This window comes from Elgaria multicarinata, chromosome 15, assembly GCF_023053635.1.
Source record: "Elgaria multicarinata webbii isolate HBS135686 ecotype San Diego chromosome 15, rElgMul1.1.pri, whole genome shotgun sequence".
Classification (NCBI taxonomy): Eukaryota; Metazoa; Chordata; class Lepidosauria; order Squamata; family Anguidae; genus Elgaria; species Elgaria multicarinata.
In genome coordinates, this window is record NC_086185.1 from 241,211 (window position 1) to 262,464 (window position 21,254).

The 21,254-nt window shown below is 44.1% G+C and overlaps 1 pseudogene; it reads left to right on the forward strand.

Moving 5' to 3' along the window:
• Window positions 1–21,254, forward strand: part of LOC134409325 (spatacsin-like) — a 43,903-nt pseudogene that overhangs the window by 15,950 nt on the left and 6,699 nt on the right.

Below are 21,254 nucleotides of genomic sequence, written 5' to 3' on the forward strand. Positions count from 1 at the left end.
AGGAAAGGAAAACACACATCAAGGTTAAGGTATGTTTTCGGCTCTCTACACATCAAAAATGTGAATTATATGCTCTCCTTGTTCAATACATTTAACATAATAATCAAATTCTTTTCTTTCTTCTAAGTTAACTAAATCTCATACATTGAATCCACAGACAAATACGTTGTTTTTCTATGTCTCTTGCAGAAATCCTATCAGTGGTTTCCATTCCATTCCATTTGTGAACCGCCCAGAGAGCTTCGGCTATTGGGCAGTATAAAAATAAATAAATAAATTCTGATATAAATGTGGCGGTTGATTGATCCTTCATTATCGCTGTTAGTTTTGCCGTTTCTGCCAACTCGAACATCTTCAATATGCGTTCTTGCATTGTTGACGTTGTTTCATCTTCCCACTTCTGTGCATATAATAATCTCCCTGCCGTTGTCATATACAAAAGCAAAGTTCCCCCCTTCTCTTTCAGATGATTGTCCATTAGCCCCAATAGAAAGGCTTCTGGTTTCATTTGTATATTAGTCTTTAATATTTTCTGAATTCAAAGGTGTATTTGCATCCAGAATGCCTTAGCTTTTTTGCAGGTCCACCAAAGGTGATGGAAGGTTCCTTCTTCCTCACATTTCCAACATTTACCCTTATACATTTTGGCCAACTTCTTAGGTAACGTACTGTATGCCATCAATACATCTTCTTATAAAGATTCTCTTTAACTCTTGAACATAATGTAAATTTCAAACCCTTTCCCCACATATTCTCCCACTGTTCCACTGAAATGTTATATCCAAAATGTTAAGCCCATCTTATCATACCATCTTTTACCTGCTCATCCTCTGTTTCATGCCTTAATCAAAGATTATATACATCTTTGAAATCACATGCTCATCTTTTGTACACAGTGCCATTTCAAACTCAGATTTCGATTGCTCAAACCCACAATTCTTTTTATCTATTTTCAACCTTTCCATAATTTGTACATACAAAAACCATTGACATATATGACCTTCTTTCAACAACTCCTCCCTTGATTTGAATTTACATTCATCTTTTAACATTTCTAATACATCATTGTATGTTAACTATGTATGCATAGATGACCATTCCCTCCTATGAATAGCCTCCTGGGCAGATACCCAAAGTGGTATTTTCTGTCCGAACCTAGGTTTATATTTATTCCATCCTCTTAGGATAGCACGTCTAACATAATGATTATTAAATTCTATGTCAACTTTAGCTTTGTCATACCACAAATAGCCATGCCATCCATATCTCAATTCATGTCCTTCCAGTTCCAACAGTCTCCTATTTTTCAACCACATCCAATCTTCCATCCACACTAAGCAGCAGGCAGAGAAATATGCCTGGAGGTCTGGTAAACCTAGTCCTCCTCTTTCTTTGGCATCCTGCAATATTTTAATTTTAACTCTTGGTTTTTTGCTTGCCAGATAAATTTAGATACATATCTCTGCCACGGCTTAAATGATATGTCCGAGGTTACAATGGGTATTGTTTGAAACAAAAATAACATTCTCGGCAAATTCATTTAAATTGTTGCAATTCTCCCCAGAATAGACAGTTGGAGCTTTTTCCATCTTTTAAACTTCATTCCACACCTTAACATAGTTATGATGAAATAACATACGATTCATATTTGTTAGTACAATTCCCAAATATTTTACCTTCTTTTCAATTTGGAAGCCTATCTTTTCTATCAATTCTGATTGTTCTTGGGAGCTCATATTCTTTGTTAACAACTTTGCCTTTTGCTTGTTAACTTTGAAACCTGCTACTGCCCCAAACGCTTTCAATTTTCTCACCAAGATTTCAATGCCCTTTCAAGGACCTTCCAAGGCAAAAACCAAATCATCCGCAAATGCCCTCAGCTTGTATGACTCTTTTTTTCTCTTTATTCCTCTGATTCGCTCATCTTGTCTGAATATCGTGGTTCAGCAGTTCTAACTCCAAAATAAACAATAACGGGGACAGGGGACAACCCTGTCCCGTCCCCCTTTGTATTTCACAGGATTTGGTCACATTTCCATTGATAATTCCTTGCGCTTTCTGAGAGGTATCAATAGATTTCACCCATTTTATGAAGTTTACTCCAAAATCCAGTTCCTCTAGAGTTCTAAATAAAAAGGGCCAATTAAGATTATTAAGCGCTTTCTCTGCATCGAGAAAAATCAAAGCAGCCTGTTTCTCTGGGTGTTTTTCCAAATATTCCACAGCATCTATGACCGTTCTTACATTGTCTCTCAACTGCCTCTTAGGTAAGAAGCCACTTTGATCCTCATGTATGAATTCTTGTAGGACTTCCTTAACTCTTTCTGCCAAAATTGCCATAAATAGCTTATAATCATTATTTAGTAATGATATCGGCCTATAATTCTTGGTCAAGGTCAAGTCCTGTCCTTCTTTCTGTATAAGTGTTCTACAAGCCATCTTCCAAGTACCAGGTATCTCCCCACTATTCAAAATAGAGTTCATTGTAGACTGTAGTGGTTGTAGGAGATCATCCTCAAGGATCTTGTAGTATCAACCTGACAGTCCATCCGGTCCTAGGGATTTCCCCAACTAATCATTCTTTTCGCTGCCACCATCTCAGCTGTTGTTATGGGACCATTCATCATTAATAGTTCTTCCTTTTAAATTTTGGGTAATTTTTGTTTTTCAATGTATTTATCCATTAAATCTGTTGATATATCCTGTCTCTTATATAAATTTGAATAATATTGATGAAAGACGCTTTGTATGGCCGACCGTATCATCTCTGAATTCCGCTCCATTTTCCTTTATTTTAAATATTGTTCTCTGTTCTCTTTCTTTCTTCAATTTATAAGCCAGGCATTTTCCTGGCTTGTTTGCGGATTCAAAACTTCCTTGTTTCATATAACTTAACTTTTTTCCCATATCCCATATTGTTAACATTGATAATTGTTGTGGAAGCATTTTAATTTGTTGAAGTGCACTTGTCTTTCCAGACGTTTTCCTTAATTCTTCTTCTCTTTTTTTGATCTCATTCAGAATATTTTGTCTTTTCTCTTCCCTTTTTTCCTTAAGTTGACTATTTTGTTGATCAAAATGTCCTCTCGTATAGGCCTTACTTGCGTCCCAGACCATTTGGAGATCTGTTCCTTTGTTCAGATTCATTTCAAAATACTCTTTCAATTTTCTTTTACTGATGTCCACCATATCTTTATCTTGCAGCAAAGTTTCATTTAATCTCCATCTAAATGTTTTACCTTTTCTCCTCTAGACCATAGATATAAGATTGTGATCTGAGAAAGATTTAGGTAAGATTTCTATTTTGCCCACTTTTGTGAAAAATTCCTTAGTTTTCAAGGTCATATCTATTCTTGAGAAGGACTTGTGCCTTTCTGAAAAATAGGTCTACTCCTTTGAGTTGCCATTTCTGCATCTCCACAATCTCTGATGGCCTGGGGTTGCGATGATTTGAGACAATCCCAATCAATTCCTCAAATGATTTGTCACTGGGCTGATCAGGAGCTACTAAACTTCTTTTGAGTCCATATGTCTTTGCTCCACAAAGAGTCAGTCAAAAGGCACGCTTCTGGCTATCATCATCAAGGCCATGAGCAATGAAATACTGGGAATGTCTCTCTGCATAGTGTACCCAGGCCTCCTGGTCAGGATCAAACTCCTTCATAAATCCATAAACAGCCATCTTCAGCCACACTGTGTGAAGAATCAAAGGAGTGATGTATCCTGTTTATCCTTGTCACCAGTGTAATAGAGGTAGCTTACACCGGTAAAAAGAAAGAATAACTGGCTTACTTCTTCGTACATTGCCATTTGGAGTCCATCTCAAAACCACGCCCAGGAAATCAGGCTTGGAGGAAGCTTAGTTCCAACTACTCTAAGACAAACACTTTTGCTACATTGCCCCTAGGTGCCAACACATAACATATATTACAGTTTCCTTTAAGGTGCAAAGATCAATCTTTGGATAGAATTCAGGAACTGAGATGGCTCAGCTACTCCCTCCTTTCCCACATTCTTTCTTGCTGCAAAGAAAATAGTGTGATTTTGCTTTGATTTGCCCATCCATTGGGGGGGGGGGGATAGTCTCTGGAGAAGGTGTAAATCCCAGGGTCCTATATCCCCTTCCGGAGAGCACCATTTCGTAAAGTCTCTTCCAACGCCAGCAATTACAGATGAACGACACTTCTAGTCAGTACTCATGTCCTTGCAAGTTTATTCCCAAGTCCCCATAGATTAATTGGGGTTGTACCTTCTTAGTTATGACTTCTAGGCTACAAACAGCAACCACATTTTCTTTTCTTTTCTTTCCGCTCCCAGTCTCTTCTGTTGCTTTATTGAAGACACTGTTTAATTGAAGAGTGTCATTTCCAAAGGACAGCGGAGTGTTGATCAGAATCCCACCAAGTCCCTTTCCAAGGGCCAGCAGAAGGAGAGCGCAGGTTAATGTGAGGGCCAGAAGGGAAGTTGCAGCTTCTCCTTCATCCGCTCCACATCTCAGGCAGCAGCGTCATTCACAGCAGCTGAGGCCTCAGCCTTGTTCTTGCTCTCCCTGTCTCTCTCCCTGTCCTGCCCTGTCCTTTCCATTACTACTTTTCCGAACAGCACAATAGCTGAAGCTGTTGAGCCATCGAAAACAACAAAGTCCTCTATGGTGAGGAGAGAGGATTTCAGCCATCAAAGGGATGAACCGAGAATACAAACGGAGCCAACCAAATGCTCCCAACCTTTCTTGCATGGTAAACATCGGTCTCACACCTCTGACGGAGCAAAAACCGAGGCTGCTGCTATGGCGAAAAGAGGTGCAAAGCATGTAAATTCTACTGACTTGACTAACAACCCATTGCACTGAACAAGCTGCAGAGCAAGTTGAACCAAGGAGGACTCTTGCAAACTATTTTGAATCCGTGCACTGATCCTTTGGGCAGAAACCTTGGGATGGTGGAAGACCATGTGACATCCTCCCCTGCTTTGACTGTTCCCAATTGAAAGAGAACGTTTTCCAGGTGCTGAGAAACTCTCGAGGGCTGTGCTATCACGACACCGAGGTGCAAGTCTCTCAGAGATCAGAGGGAGAATAACCCGGAGTCATCCCAGACGTTGCACAAGCTAAGAACTAAAGGGAGTATATCATTAATAGAAGAGGTACACTTTGCATCCTTCTGAAAACCTGCAAGTGATTTCCCGAAATGAGAAAGGATTAGGCTCATTGAACTAAGCAAGTCAGAATAGGATCACTGCTGCCCTGAGAAAACCCCAAACCTTTCTATTCCTCCCAAGACACACACGAGAGGCCCCCAGTGTGTCACATAAGAAGCAGACAATGGATGTGCCCCCCCTCTACCGTGTAGCAGCATCTGGCTCCAAGAAAACAAGAGGGGTTTCTCTCATTCTGGGCAAGAGGGACCCCTTCCCCCCTCTCCAAAGCCCACAGGTCCTCAAAAGGCACATTTCTCTGCTCACTGGGGCACGTGGGAAGGATATAGTTCTTCTTTGCTCTCTCTCCAGCCCAGACAAGGGCCAGTAGGACTTCCTGAGCAACACCCTGAACAAGCGGGATAAACCTAGGCAGGGTGCAGGGCTCCTTGGAGGGGATTTAAACAGAGTTCTGGTCGAGAAGGAAGACAGAGGGTCAGAGACTCTTCATTCTTCTCACCAAGTTAGAAGCTTCTCCATATATGGTGGAACTGCACCCAGAACTGGTTCCAGAATAGCCACATTCCTCTTCTTCTGGGCAACAGAGTCTAGCATCACCATCAGGTTTTTCTCCATCTCCCTCCTAAGCCCTTTCGTTGCATCTCATGGCTTGTTAGAGTGTATGCCTGAGGGCAGGGCCTGCCTTAATTTTAAGATCAGGAAGAGAGGTCCTTCTCATTTGCCCACCCGTGGGAGCAATGAGGTGGGTGTCTGGACTTCCACTCGAAAGACTAAGTCCCCAGCTGCCTTGGTTGAGGAGATGAACTGGATGGTCCTGCACTAGGAAGAGCAAATATATGTGGGTGTGTGGGTGCGTTAGGCCATTATGTGTTTGATTTGTAGTTTCACTGCTGATGTTTTGAAGTATTTTAGTGTTATCAGCTAGCCTAGGATGAATGTCCTTCAAGTTGTATTCAGCTCCTTAATTAGGAGTGTTCTAATTGTTTTAAGAATTTAATGGGAGCCTTAAGCAGTTATAAGTTGTGCCAGGAGCTGGAAAGTTTCTGTTCGGGCAGCATCCTGAGTTATTTTACTATTATTTGACATTTGTATGTGAGTGTGTCATTTCATATATCTACATTCTTAGCATATTTTACTTTTTACAATTGGTACATTACCTGTTTTATCTATAGATCTGTTTATTTATTCCCTTCTGGGACTACTGCAGTCCTTTGCCAAACGGAAAACAATCCTCTTTGGTGGAGCCGTTTATATACGTTTTATAAAATGTATCGTTCTGTAGGCTTCATGTATTACAGGAAGGATTGGCAAGAGCCTTGAATTGGGAAGTTGAAATTTAATTTATTTTAGAAAAACCTATTTTTGGATAACTTTTACTTGGATTTTAAGTAGGAATTTTTTAAAAATAATATTTTTAAATAGAATACTGCCTTTGTATTTACAGGTCTTAACGCTGCAGTAGGGCCTAGTGATACTTGTGTTGTCTGTATGGTTGATATATGTTTGTATAATTGTGAATGTTCATTTTACCACTGAAGAAGACCATAGGTCAAAACGCGTTTGGTATTAGTAAAGTGTTTGTAGGTAAAGCGAGGTTTTGAATACTACAATATTGTGTTTTTATTGGCCTGATATATACCATGTATTTGTTTCCATGGACTTGCGACTGGATCGGCTCTGTTAACTTGGAACCCCCCAACCTAGAACCTTTTCCAAACCAGTGCCAAAGTTTTGTGCCGTTTTGTGCTCCAAACCCCGAGTTTTGTGCCACAACACAACCGACAGCTCTGTTTTGATACTTCAAGCGGGGGCTCGTAGTTAACACACCAAAAAATGAACTTTCTCATAGAACCTATTTATTTATTTCATTTCTACACAGCTCAATAGCCAAAGTTCTCTGGGTGCTTCACAAAAATTGCAAGCCACAAGTAAAGCATAAATAAAAATATACTACACAATCATTAATGGCTCTAAGAGAGCTAGAAAACAGTTACAATAAGATACCAGACCCAATAAAACAACTGACAAATGCTCCATCACATGTTATCAGTTGCCTGTGGGTTTTTTCCTAATTCGATTAAGCATCGATTCCCTAGTAATTATATCAATCAACCTTTTTTTCCTTTTTCCTTTTTTTTTTTTTTTTGTATATTATACATATCCATATAATTGTCGGTTTGATATTTAGTGTTAGGGGATTGTTTGTATTCATTTTCTTTTCTGTAACACTTTAAATAAAATAAAATATTTTTTTAAAAAAATCTGGTGTCTGGAGGCTATCTAGAAAGAAAGGGGGGCAGGGTTCCCATGTCTGGAGGCTATCTAGAAAGAAAGGGGGCAGGGTTACCATGACTGGAGGCTATCTAGAAAGAAAGGGGGGCAGGGTTCCCATGTCTGGAGGCTATCTAGAAAGAAAGGGGGGCAGGGTTACCATGTCTGGAGGCTATCTAGAAAGAAAGGGGGCAGGGTTACCATGTCTGGAGGCTATCTAGAAAGAAAGGGGGCAGGGTTCCCATGTCTGGAGACTATCTAGAAAGAAAGGGGGCAGGGTTACCATGTCTGGAGGCTATCTAGAAAGAAAGGGGGCAGGGTTACCATGTCTGGAGGCTATCTAGAAAGAAAGGGGGGCAGGGTTACCATGTCTGGAGGCTATCTAGAAAGAAAGGGGGGCAGGGTTCCCATGCCTTTCATTGCTGTGTAGAATTTTACACTCCCAATTGCCCTTCACCATCACTGGGATAGAGACATCCAAGAGACTGAAACTGACTCATGTGCTCAGCGCATTGGCAATGTTATGCTCCTCTGCATGGAATCCGATCACAAGGAAACCTTTTTGTGTGTGGGGGGGGGGGAGACCTCCCCTTCTGGGCACTAATGTACAAAACATCCCTTTACTGTTGGCTATTATAATCTAGTTAGTACAACACTTCCCTGGATGTGCTCCGGAACTCACTAAGCCCTTCACTACCGCTTTTGGGGTGGGTTTTTAATTACTATTTTATTTTACAAGGTATTTTGTTAAGGTCTGTGGTTTTTTGGCTTTGGGAAAGAAAAGCCAAAGTGCCTTCCTTGTTACTTTTCCCAAGGTCAGAGCTGAAGGAAGGGGCCCTTGGCAACAGGGCTCAGAAACTCCCCTAGCAGCTGGACAGACTCTGGTGGGTCAGGAGGTTCATCCTGACTGGTGGCAGTCTATCAGAAATTCTTTTCTGCTGGGGAACTTAGGTAAAGAAGGGGTCCACCGGGGGGGGGGGGAATCATCCCTCTCCCATCCAAACAGACGAAGACCATCAGAGCTCAAGTAGACCGAGTAAAGCTCCACCAAGACCAAAGCCCTCTTATACTCCTTCCTGCCAAGGAGGAGCCAATAGCAAACCTAAGAAGGCTCGGTCAATCCAGAGCCAGAAGGTTCTTCACCACCAGGATGCTGCAGTTATGTGGTTCACCACAAGCAAAAAAATGGTCAGTACAGTTCCTGGAAACCCTCTGAGCATATTCTCTGTTTTGGCATCTGCAAAAGAACCTCTCTGTGGCTGTCACAGAACCCCTGAATGTTGTAGAGATTTCAGGGACATATTCTAGGTGACATTGTCCACATAGGTCAGCACCCTCTCTGAACTGAGAGATGTCAAAGAGCAATACCTAAATTCTCCGTAGCTGTGCATTGTCAAGGACGTTTACTAGAGTCATCGAGCCACCTTTGAGGGTTCCAAAGTAAATAGTTTGGCTTTGGCAAGTCTCCAGAGTCGTCTCCAGTTTCACTGTTGTGCAACATCTATGACTGTGGGGCATGCATCAGTTTGGGTTTAGGAAACCGTAGAGGCAAGATTGTGGCAAGAAACCAGAATGATGCATGTATGAATTTCTCAATCCAGGCTAGAAAACCAGAGGGGCTGGGGAGATCTTGCTCTTCACAGTTGTAGCCTTCCTAAACCCTACTTGTAACTTCAGCTGAACTCCAGATAATTCAGGAACGTAGCACCAGATAAGACCAAAATATTCAGCATTGGGTTAAATTATGAATATCTCAAGCTGTATGATCTTTCTCCATAAACATGCAAACCTGTGCAAGTTTAGTTGTCAGTTGACTTCAGTAGGACTTAGCTATTCCATCCATGTTCTGTAGGACCATATCTCTTGGGTGCTCTGAAAGCATTCGTGAACATAACCGCCAGCTGTGCAATATGGAGGTGGTAGCCTGAAGTTAAATATTTTACACAAAGCTCCTGATGGGATAGAACACATCTGAGTCGTGGCTCAGCTTCCAGGCCCATGCAATGGAGCATGTGAAGAATTCCTTTAAGCGTCTGCATTTCCACAACCATCAAGCAACTCTAAACGTCTGGAAAGAATCATTAGGGCTTGCAGAAGAAATAATAATGACTTTCAGATAACCTTGAGCCTTGGCACCTCTCTGTTTGGAGTTTAGCATTTATTGATTTATTAATTTATTGATTTATTTCATTTTTATACCGCCCAAAAGCCTAAGCTCTCTGGGAGGTTCACAAAAATTAAAACCATGAAGAGCATAAAAACAATCAACAAATTTAAAACACAAATACAAAATACAGTATAAAAAGCACAACCAGAATAAAACCACACAGCAAAATTAATATAGGTTAAAATATCAGATGAAAACAGCAAAGTTTAAATTTAAGTTAAATTAGGTGTTAAAATGCTGAGAAAATAAAAAGGTCTTCAGTTGGCGACGGAAGGAAAACAATGTAGGTGCCAAGCGAACCTCTCTGGGGAGTTCATTCCACAACCGGGGGGCCACAGCAGAGAAAGCCCTCTTCCTAGTAGCCGCCTGCCTGGAATTTATACATATTTATACATAGAGAATTTATACATATGCAAATATTTCTTGATGTGAAACCTCCGTAAAAACATATTTAGCAACATTAGTTTTTCAGCTTACAGTTTTAAAAGATAGGAACCATGGAGGCTTACAGACTGGTAGCAATCCAGTACACAGTGATGCCTCTTTCAGCCTCCCCAAATTTGAAATTGCCATGATTCAACATTTGCATTTTAGAAGCAGGCCAGAGTTGCCAACCTTCTAATCCAGCTGGACCAGAACATTGGTGTTTAAAAGAATGAACAGGTGTTGGTTTATATAATGGAACAAACAGTAACTGAGAAGCAGTAATAAGTAATGGCTCTAAAACCCTAGATCTACACTACTGCTTTATAGGAGTATTGAAGTGGACTGATAACTGTTGGGGCAAAATCCACATTCCATAGACCGCTTTCATAGTGTTGTTTCCTGCTTTTCATTCCACATTCAAAAAGATTTGACACACGGTGTCACTCCAGCCACAGGAGTGCAGAACCCCTGGCCCATTGAGCCCCCTGGAGGGTTCCCCCTGTTATCTCCAGTCTGAGATCAGAGATAACAGCCAGGATTCCCTGGCATGCTGCTCTCCCTTCTATTGGGAGGGAGGGAGGGAGGGAGGGATGGGTGGATAGATAGGCCATCAGAGCATGTGAAAAGTGCTTCTCCTTCAAGTAACCAGAGGGGTACAGCAACAAGAGGGCAAATAGGGGTGAGCCACTGGTCGGAAGGCTTCCCTTCCCTCATCTTGTCTCCAGAGCCTCCCCCTGTTTTTCATAAGAACATAGGAACTTGCCTTATACTGGATCCGACCATCTGGCCCAGCATTGTTGACACTGGCTGGCAGCATCTCTCCAGGGTTTAAGGCATGGATTTCTCCTGCCCTTCCTGGAAATGACAGGAATTCAACCTGGATCCTTCTGCACGGGAAGCAGGTGCTCCACCACTGAGCCACAGCCCCTCTTTAATGCCACTCCTCTGCTCTTCTTGCTGCTCTCACTCCCTCTTTATTAGTCCCGCTCTCAACCCACACACTACGGCTCCTTCCTCTCTCAAATTGATCTCAGTGCCCTCTGCCCATTGAAATGACATGACCCGTCAGACCAGTGCATCCCTGGGCACATAGGGGGCATATCTGGTCCCAAGGAGGAAGTTGAGGTGTGAACCGGGACTGACGTGTTGGGAGCTGTGCAGCTCGGCCTGGAACTTGTGGCCAAAGCCCTCCGGGCAGCAGACACAACCTTCGATTTAAGTGAGTTCATATTTATTAGCCAAGCTGCAGATAAAACCCTGTGAGGACAGCCCCAATAAGGAGTTTGAGGGCAAAGCCTGAGGTTAAGAAGAGGCCCTTTCAGCCCCAATGGGCGAGAGAGGAAGGAGAGGCGTGGGAAAATGCAGTTCCCCTGCTTCCTGAGATGGCACAGATTCTCCCGGCTATGCTAATGTTTACTAAATAGGGTGTGTGTGTGTGTGTTTGTGTGTGTGTGTGTGTGTGTGTGTGTGTGTGTGTGTGTGTGTCTGAAATTATCATTATTATTATTGGGTAGAAAACTTAAAATCATTTTACTATATGCCTTAAGCAGGCCTGGTCTAGGCAGGCAGCTGCTGCTGAGTGTGCAGAGGCTCAGAGGGGCCAGTCCTTGACCCTAAGCCTGCTGTCGCAGCTGCTGCCATCTTCCTTCTCCTCCTCTGCACCCACCTGGGCAGCCCTAGGGAGTCCCATGTGGCTCAACCTGCAGGCCCCACGGTACCACATTTCAAAGGATTGTAAGACATTTTGAATAGCACTGATCTGAACCAATCAGACACTGCCTTTAGGGCAGACTTGGCCAATGAGGGTACAGAGTGTTTGTTATATCATCCCTGGGCCCTAATTGGCTGAGTCATACCCAAAGGTGCATCTGATTGGTTCAGACCCTCGCGATTACACAGAAAGCAACCTCTAAAATTCAAGAACCTATGAAAAATAAAATTACACCACTAATCAACGCATTACAAATCCGTTCTTTGACTGAGGCTATCCAAACTTTTACAATGGTTATGAATGAAGAATTTTCCGATGGGATTATAAATTTTGGCAGAATCTTTTCTATTTTTTTTCCCTGTAAAAATGCTGACCGAGAGTCTACAAACACAAGATATTCCCCTGAAAAGAGAGGACATGGAACATTTTTCTACAAGTGTCACTGGCTTTATCATATCTAGGAGGGGCCTGGATAATTGGTTAACTGAAAATGGTGGCTGGCTGAGTATTTTAAGATGCAGCGATGGTTATTTTAATATTGTATTGATTTTATATTCCCTTTTTTTAATACTATTTTTATTGATTTTCAAGTAAGGACAAATACAATAAACACACATAGGTTGTCTGAGCTGGGAGTTGGAGGTACTGCGTTGCAGTGGTTCCGCTCCTACTTGGATGGCCGATTCCAGAAGGTGGTGCTGGGGGATTATTGCTCTGTGCCGTGGCACCTAAGCCACGGGGTTCCACAGGGCTCTATCTTATCCCCTATGCTGTTTAACATATACATGAAGCCGCTGGGGGAGGTTATCCGGAGATGTGGACTGAGGTGTCATCAATATGCGGATGATACCCAGCTCTACATTTCCTTTTCATCAAACCCAGGTGAGGCAGTGGCTGTTCTGAACCAGTGCCTGGGCATGGTAATGGACTGGATGAGGGCTAATAAACTGAAACTCAATCCAGACAAGACGGAGGTACTGTTAGCGGGTGGTTCTTCTGTCCAGCGAGGTGATGTTTGCCCTGTCCTGGACGGGGTTGCACTCCCCCTAAAGGATCGGGTCCGTAGTTTGGGGGTGCTCTTGGATCCAGAACTGTCACTTGAGGCACAGGTGAACTCAGTGGCAAAGAGCACCTTTTACCAGCTTAGGCTGATATAGCTGCGCCCTTATCTGGACAGAGATAGCTTAGCTACGGTTATCCATGCTCTGATAACCTCTCGTATGGATTACTGCAATGCGTTATACGTGGGGCTGCCTTTGAAAACGGTCCGGAAACTTCAACTGGTGCAAAACAGGGCAGCACGCTTACTAACAGGGACTGGCCGACGAGACCATATTACGCCAGTCCTTTTCCAGCTTCATTGGCTGCCAGTCCAGGTCCGGGCCCAATTCAAAGTGCTGGTATTAACATTTAAAGCCCTAAACGGCTTGGGGCCAGGTTATCTGAAGGAATGCCTCCTCCCATATGTACTTGCCCGGACCCTAAGGTCATCCTCAGGGGTCCTTCTCCGTGAGCCTCTGCCAAAGGAAGTGAGGCAGGTGGCTACCAGGAGGAGGGCCTTCTCTGCTGTGGCACCCCGGCTGTGGAATGAGCTCCCTAAGGAGGTTTGCTTGGCACCTACATTTTATGGTTTTAGACGCCAGGTGAAGACCTTTTTATTCTCCCAACATTTTAACAATCTATAAATTTTAAATAACATGGTTTTAAATTTGTAATTTTGCATTGCTGCTGTTTTTATCTGGTTGAGTTTTTATATTGTATTTTATATTATGGTTTTATACTGTTGTTTTATACTTTGAATGTTTTTAATTTTTGTGAACCGCCCAGAGAGCTCCGGCTATTGGGCGGTATAGAAATGTAATAAATAAATAAATAAATAATAAAAGAAAACACTCAACAACAATATAAATGTTCCCACAGCACCACTATAAAAAAGCACGGGTGTTCATTCCTTCAATAAGCACTTGGTACAGAAAAAGATGCAGGTTAAGTTAGAACCTCTGACCAAAAGGATTCCTGAGTCATTGGGGGTCTAGGTTCGCCAGGATTCATATTAATAAATGTGAAAAAGTCCAGCCAGTTTTCCACAAATGTGTCTGATGTTATTTCTCCTCTTGCTAACCTGCTATGTTGTGTCAATTTATCATTTAAAGCTAGTTTCCAAATCTTATCAAACCAGCGTTGATGGTCAAAAGGTCTGTCGCTTTTCCAGAATTGGGCAATTTCCCACCTGGCTGCAACCAGCAAATGGGTGACCAAGGCTTTGGGAATAATTTTTCTATTGGCATTCCTAAAAATAGAAAGTAGAGCCAGTGCTGGGTCAGTTTCTACTTCAACATGAATAATGTTTGTAATGGTTTGGAAAACCCTTGACCAAAAAGTTTTGACCTGTTGACATTCCCACCAAAGATGAATATAAGTGCCAGGAACGGAGCAACCACGCCAACAGTGCGGGGATATAGTAGCACTAATATGGTGCAGTCTAACAGGGGTGATACCTGTGAGTGATTTTCAGAGTGAGCTCTTTAACTTTTGCTGATATTTATTTATTTTATTTATTTATTACATTTTTATACCGCCCAATAGCCGAAGCTCTCTGGGCGGTTCACAAAAATTAAAATCATCATAAAACAACCAACAAGTTAAAAATACAAATACAAAATACAATATAAAAAGCACAACCAGGATAAAACCACGCAGCAAAATTGATATAAGGTTAAAATACAGAGTTAAAACAGTATAATTTAAATTTAAGTTAAAATTAAGTGTTAAAATACTGAGTGAATAAAAAGGTCTTCAGCTGGCGACGAAAGGAGTACAGTGTAGGCGCCAGGCGGACCTCTCTGGGGAGCTCATTCCACAACCGGGGTGCCACAGCGGAGAAAGCCCTCCTCCTAGTAGCCACCTGCCTCACTTCCTTTGGCAGGGGCTCACGGAGAAGGGCCCCTGTAGATGATCTTAAGGTCCGGGTAGGTACATATGGGAGGAGGCGTTCCTTCAAATAACCTGGCCCCAAACCGTTTAGGGCTTTAAATGTCAATACCAGCACTTTGAATCGGGCCCGGACCTGGACTGGCAGCCAATGAAGTTGTAAAAGGACTGGCGTAATGTGATCTCGCCAGCCAGTCCCTGTTAGTAAACGGGCTGCCCTGTTTTGTACCAGCTGAAGCTTCCGGACCGTTTTCAAAGGCAGCCCCACGTATAACGCATTGCAGTAATCCAAACGAGAGGTTATCAGAGCATGGATAACTGTAGCTAGGCTATCACTGTCCAGATAAGGGCGCAGTTGGTATATCAGCCTAAGCTGATAAAAGGTGCTCTTTGCCACTGAGTTCACCTGTGCCTCAAGTGACAGTTCTGGATCGAAGAGCACCCCCAAACTACGGACCCGATCCTTTAGGGAGAGTGCAACCCCGTCCAGGACAGGGCAAACATCACCTCGCCGGACAAATGAACCACCCGCTAACAGTACCTCCGTCTTGTCTGGATTGAGTCTCAGTTTGTTAGCCCTCATCCAGTCCATTACCGTGCCCAGGCACTGGTTCAGAACAGTCACTGCCTCACCTGGGTTTGATGAAAAGGAAAGGTAGAGCTGGGTGTCATCCGCATATTGATGACACCTCAGTCCACATCTCCGGATAACCTCCCCCAGCGGCTTCATGTATATGTTAAACAGCATAGGGGATAAAATAGAGCCCTGCGGAACCCCATGGCTTAGGAGCCACGGCACAGAGCAATAATCCCCCAGCACCACCTTCTGGAATCGGCCATCCAAGTAGGAGCGGAACCACTGCAACGCAGTACCTCCAACTCCCAGCTCAGACAACCTATCCAGAAGGATACCATGGTCGATGGTATCGAAGGCCGCTGAGAGGTCCAGGAGAACCAACAGGGTCGCACTCCCCCTGTCTCTCTCCCGACAGAGGTCATCCCACAGGGCGACCAAGGCAGTTTCTGTTCCAAAACCAGGCCTGAAACCCGATTGAAATGGATCTAGATAATCCGTTTCATTCAAGAGTGCCTGGAGTTGTCCTGCAACCACCCGCTCAAGCACCTTGCCCAGGAAAGGGATATTAGCCACCGGCCTGTAGTTGTTAACATCTTCCGGGTCCAGATTAGGCTTCTTCAGGAGTGGTCTAATTACCGCCTCTTTTAAAGAGGCCGGCACCACTCCCTCTCTCAAGGAGGCATTTACAACCTCCTGGACCCAGCCGGCGATCCCCTCCTTATTTGATGTAATGAGCCACGAGGGGCAAGGGTCAAGCACACAGGTGGTCGACCGGACTTGGCCAAGCACCTTGTCCACATCCTCGGGCCTCAATAACTGAAACTCATCCAATAAAACTGAGCCGGACGGCGCTCTGAACACCTCTACTAGTGGTGCTGCATTAAGTGTGGTGTCCAATTCATGACGAATCTGAGCGACTTTATCTTCAAAGTGCCGTGCAAACTCGTCACAGCGTGCTACCGAGGGTTCAACTATCTCACGCCCTGGCCCAGAGTGTAACAGGCCACGAACCACTCGGAAAAGCTCCGCCGGACGACACCGAGAAGACGCAATGCTGGTGGAAAAGAACTGCCTCTTTGCCACCCTCACCGCCACAGAGTAGGCTCGATAGTGAGCTCTAGCCCGTGTTCGATCAGACCCAGCACGAGTTTTCCTCCACCTGCGTTCTAGCCGTCTCCCCTCTTGCTTCATCGCCCTCAGCTCAGATGTATACCAAGGAGCTGACCAGGCTCTGCTCAGAGGGAGAGGACGCTTGGGCGCGATCGTGTCAACCGCCCGAGTCATCTCTGCATTCCACAGAGCGACCTGGGCTTCGACAGGAGCACCGGCCATATCAGCAGGAAAATCCCCCAGAGCCCTCTGGAATCCATCGGAGTCCATTAGCCTCCGGGGGCGGACCATTTTAATAGGCCCCCCACCCTTGCAGAGGGGAAAGGCCGCCGAGAGTCTAAACCTCAGTAGGAAGTGATCCGACCATGACAAGGGGGTAGATGTTAGTTCCCCCACTTCCAGATCACCATCCTCCTGTCCAGTCGAGAAAACCAGATCAAGTGTGTGTCCCTTTGCATGTGTTGGGCCGATGACATGTTGAGACAGCCCCATGGTTGTCATGGCAGCCATGAAGTCCTGAGCCGCTCCGGATACAGCAGCCTCGGCATGGAAGTTGAGATCCCCCAGAACCACCATCCTGGGGGTCCTCAACACCAGGTCCGAGACAACCTCCGTCAGCTCAGGCAGGGAGACTGTTGGGCAGCGGGGTGGACGGTACACCAGCAGAATCCCTAATCTGTCTCGAGTACCCAACACACAGTACAAACACTCCAGACCAGCACTCGACTGAACAGGAAGCCTAGAGAGGGAGATTGTATTCCTATAGACCACGGCAACCCCCCCTCCCCGGCCCTCGAGTCTGTGCTGGTGCTGCACCGAGTACCCAGGAGGGCAGAGCTGGGTGAGAGCAACCCCACCCAGTTCACCCACCCAGGTCTCAGTGATGCATACCAGGTCAGCCCCCTCATCCACAATCAAATCATGGATGAGGGAGATTTTATTCTGGACTGACCTGGCGTTCAGCAGCAGCAGCACCAGACCCGAGAGCAAGCTGATATGGCCACCAGGAACTATCCGGTTGGGGTAGGAACCAGAAGAGGGAATAGCTGTAAGGAATCTATCCCCTTACATATTGTAAGGGGATATTGTTTTATAGGGTGCTGATTGCCACAAGCTTTTCCATTCACCTTCAGTGAAACTGGTGCACAGGTCATGTTCCCAAATCATTTTTAACCCTCCCTTATCTGGGAATTAACAATTCAATATCATGTGATATATATCAGAAGCTCCCCCTTTAACCTTTCTAGAATAAGTCAGGCAAGCTTTCTCAAATATAGTAAGCGAGCGTGGAATGTTATGGAATTGATATAGAGCATTTGCAAAAGAGACTATTTGTAGTTTTTGGAGCCAGGGACAAGGGAGTGGGCTCAGGTTTGCCTCTAATTGTTGCATTGATATGATTTTTCCTTGTATAAAGAGATCACGAATATGGAAAAAACCTTTTTCTTCCCAACCTGCAAATTGTCTGTACTTAAATTGATCTCTGAATCGGGGGTGGTCTAAAATCGGGGTTAGGGGAGAAGGGGATGGTGCAAACCATTTTGCCCACTTTGCCCATACCTTTAAATTTGCTTTCAAAAATGGGTTATTAATTATTTGAATATGTTTTTTCAATGTTGGAAGGAATGGGATCGCCCTGATCGTAGGGATGCAGGGGGCGCTTTCAATTGACACCCACGGGATTGCTGTCTCATTTCTAATTATTTTGAGTAGTTGCCTCAATTGAAAAGCATCATGGTACAGCCTAAGATTTGGGACACCAACCCCCCCTAGTTTAGTTGGTCAGAATAGTGTCGCTTGATTGACCCGGATGCGTTTGCCCCCTCCACTGACTGTGGATAGAGCTTGTTGCCAACGTTTGAATTCATTTCCAGGAATCTCTACTGGCAGGGTATGAAATAAAAAAGACAGTTTAGGTAACAAAGTCATTTTCAGGGCTGCATTCCTCCCTAGCCAAGATAATTTAAGTTCCTTCCACAGTGTCATATCTTTTCTTAGAGCATTCCATAAAGGATCAAAATTGCGCATACGCAGTTGTTTGATTTCCTTAGTGATCTGAATGCCTAAGTATTTTAAACTGCCAAATCTTAAAGTGACTTTGGAAATTCGTTGAATATTGCGAATGGCCTGATTGGCTAACAAGCAATAAAGTTATGAATATTTTTCTGTTCAGCCAAAGGGATATTAAACACAGAGCAAATCAGATTTGTCATAATTGACCTCCAGACCAGCAACTTCCTTGAAGGTATGTATGTTTACTGTATGAAGGATTCCCCTCTGCTGCTGCTGCTGGAGGTGTACAAATTGTGCATGGACTACAAAATCTACCACGAAGCCCAAGCCAGGCTCCTTGCATTCTAAGCCAGCATTTCAGAAGTAAGCAGAAGCTTAATTCACTTGATGAAGCTTTTAAAAATACCCAAGTCTTTAACAGCTGAGGCAGATTCTGGTGCCTCTGCTTTGTATATTGTTGTGAAAGCTGCAGGTGTTCGATGGGCTGAGTGCCATGCTGCTTCTCTCTTAAATTCTACCAGCGCTCTAAGACAATTTGGCTTCTGTGGTGAGAGGATCCTCGAAACTACAGATGGTTGCTTTTTAAATAATTATTGGTCGCATTGATACCCCGCTGTCGGTGCCCCTCCCGATCCCACCCATGAGGCAGGTTAGGCTGAGAGTCTGCGCCAGGCCCAGCGCCACCCTGTAAGCTTCATGGCCAAATGCGGACTTGAACCTGATTCTCCCTAGTCCCAGTCTAACACTGTAACCACTACACTATGCTGCCTCTCAGTGGGAGAAGAGACACCCCAGAGTGAACCTCACCCGTTTCCCCTTTCTTCTTCAATGAATGAAAGCCTGTAGGAGAAACCAAGCGATCTGGCACATGGCAGAATATTCCTTGAGTGATCAAACTATGAGTCCAATTTATAAAAGGTTTATTAAGGTTTAAGATGAGGAAGTGGGAGAAAGAAGAAAGCATATATAGAAGTTTGTTTGAAGAAATGTGTAGTAAATGAGTTATGGTGAAGATTTTTGTGTTTGATTCAGATACATTTGTTAATGTTAGATAATTGGTTTGATTTTATCATATTTAATTTTTGCAACAGGCCCGTTCCTCTTCTTAGCCTCTTAGGCCTTTCGTTACTCCAATTCCAGCCCTGTCTGGGATGGGGGGGGGGGGGGAGAATCAACCAGTTAGGCGAAGCTGCTGCTGCTGCTGCTGAGTCGCATGTTTGTCCTGCGCTTAGGGAGAGGAATGAGGCAGGCAGGACAAGAGGCGTGCATTGGCGCAATCTTTGTTCCCGACAGATACATCCACCAGGAGGAGGTCCTGCATACATTACATGGGGTAAAACATGGGCCACGATCCTATTCTTTGGGATCCAGCGGAGGGATTCCTAAAGGGAGAGGCATTGACCCTGTTTCGCCGGCATGCTAAACCACGGTGGTTAAGCATTTTGAGGTAAACATCATGGCTTAGCATGTTGTGTGAACCATTCCTAACCATGGTGGCTATGTAACCACGGTTTAAACACGCACTCACCACTTGCTGCAAGAGGGTCGACGGCCTAACCGTGGCTTCGCATGTCCTCTGAACAGGCCCGAAGTCTACTGAGCCTGTTTCCTTAGTTGTGTTCTTTTGATCGTGAGTTTAATTTCACCAGATGAAGAACAGTTAACACCCACACACCACACCTTTCCTGGTGTGTACAACTCCTCATTTCCTAAACCTCTGTTGCGGAGGGTGGCTGTTCGCGCAAGTTGCCTCAATATGTCCCTGGCCTGAAGTCCGGGTGGTGGGCAGGCGTGTTCTGCAGCCCGCCTCGCTTACTCCAGGTGGTCTTTCCACAGCTTCCAGCCACACGTGATGTGCCGCCTCCCATCCTCCCCAGGCCCTGGGTGGAGTCACAGGCTTCATGTCTCCTGGAAGTGATGCTGCCGCAATGCAGGACCCAGGAGGAGTTAGGAAAACGCCTTCAGCTTTTTGCAGCTCCCAACATTGCTCTTCCTCACGGCAAGGACCATTTTGTGTGTGTGTTTCCTGTGGGTGGGTGTTGCCCACGTAGCCTAGTCGCTGGATTGACATTTGTGGATTTTAACTGGAGCTTAACTTCAGCCAGGGTGTCGTTTTCAGTGCCTGGCCTCAGGCGGCCCTTAAAGGCAAGCTAGGGTTAAAGAAGTCTTTAGCTGCCAAATTTGGTCTCCTTTTAAGTGTAATAGAACATAATAATAATAATAATAATAATAATAATAATAATAATAATAATAATAATAATAATAGATTGTGGCACAGAAATGGGATAGGAAACCAACAGAAATTTGGCAGAGCAGTAAGTAGTTTGCAAGTGCATTGAAAGGCCCGTGCCTTTCGACAGAAGGCCAAGCCTTCTACCTCTGCAGTCCCTGTCCTCTGTGTTCATCACTTGGGGAAGGGAAGGGACTGGGGCCACCAGTTGCTGATCAGCCTGACGTGGTTTATTTGTTTAAAACATTTGCTCTAGACTGATTCCAAGATGGTTTACAAATTTTTAGAAATTAGGAATGCATTAAAACAGTGAAGTGCTTAAATAAACTGGCACATGAAAAGGAGCACACTTGGGCAAGTTAGCTCTTGGGTACGTGAAGAGGTTTACACCTGGCATCTGAAAGGAAAGCAGCATGGATGCCAGTGGTACATTTTATTTATTTATTTATTTATTTATTTATTTATTACACTTATATACCGCTCCCATAGCCAGGGCACTCTGGGCGGTTTATAGAAATTCTAAAATTGAGGTAAAAACAAGTATACAAAATTTAAAACTCTAAAGCACAGTACATACACGCATAAAGCATTAAAAACCGATTAAAACTAAACATGTGGGTCATTAGGATGTGCCGCCATATGCCTGGGCAAAGAGGAAAGTCTT